Raw genomic sequence first — 1,093 nt, 5'->3', positions numbered from 1 at the left:
AAAAGAGGAGCCAACGGGCTCTCTCTCTCTCTCTCTCTCTCTCTCTCTCAATGCGTGCGCTCTTTCTCTCCTGCCCCCTCCCCCCAGGTGCGATGGCGCGCTCCTCCACTCTCTTCTCTTGGTGTCTTTGGGTTGGCATGCCCTCTCCCTTCGAGGATGGATTTTCCTGCTATCTTCTAAATAAAGTAGAGCTGTAACACTGATTTGTCTAAGAGCTATAACATGGTCTGTCCAAGACCCAACAGCTGTGACGCGCCGAGGGCTTTAATGTACGTCACTCCAAATCTTTGTTGTGATGAGACAGAACTGAGGAGCATACCCTCGCCTGACACTGTGCACTATTGCTCTTTACAACTTCAGACTTGACTTCTGTCAGCAGTCACATCCATAACTGGGTGTTGTTTTTGCTTTGGCTCCGTCTCTTCTTTCTTTCTGGAGTTATTTCTCCACTGATCTCCAGTAGCATATTGGGCACACTGACCTGGGGAGTTCATCTTTCAGTGTCCTATTTTTTTCACCTTTTCATACTGTTCGTGGAGTTCTCAAGGCAAGAATACTGAAGTGGTTTGCCATTCCCTTCTCCAGTGGACCACATTCTGTCAGAACTCTTCACCATGACCTGTACCTCTGCAGGAGACTCTCAGACACAGTTCTGGCTCAGTCTGTGGGGTCTGGGTCCTGGTGCCCACAAGGTTTGTTTGAACCCTTCTAGTCTCTGGCAGGTAAAGGGTTTGATTTTAAATTTGATTTTGTCCCTCCTACTTTCTTACTCGAGGATGTATTATTACCTACATCCTGAGGAACAGGACTGTGAGGAACAGGACTCTGCCCCCAGGCTGCACTATTGTTTTTTGACAACTCCTCCCTTAAGATCGTTATTCATAACTGTTCAAGGGCAGGCATTGGAGCCAGACTTAGATCACAAAACTTGACTTAGGTCAAAATTGTTTCTCTTATGTCAAAATAGCCATTCCTGGTTCTCTTTTTGTGGTGAATCCCTGTCTTATCTGCTTACACTATTTCCAAATGCTAATCTCAAGCCCTTGAAGCTATGCTACAGATGGACATGACATTGATAACTTGAGCACAATTT

Source organism: Odocoileus virginianus, chromosome 19 (assembly GCF_023699985.2).
Source record: "Odocoileus virginianus isolate 20LAN1187 ecotype Illinois chromosome 19, Ovbor_1.2, whole genome shotgun sequence".
NCBI classification, from domain to species: Eukaryota; Metazoa; Chordata; class Mammalia; order Artiodactyla; family Cervidae; genus Odocoileus; species Odocoileus virginianus.
Note: the sequence above shows the minus strand (reverse complement) of the source record.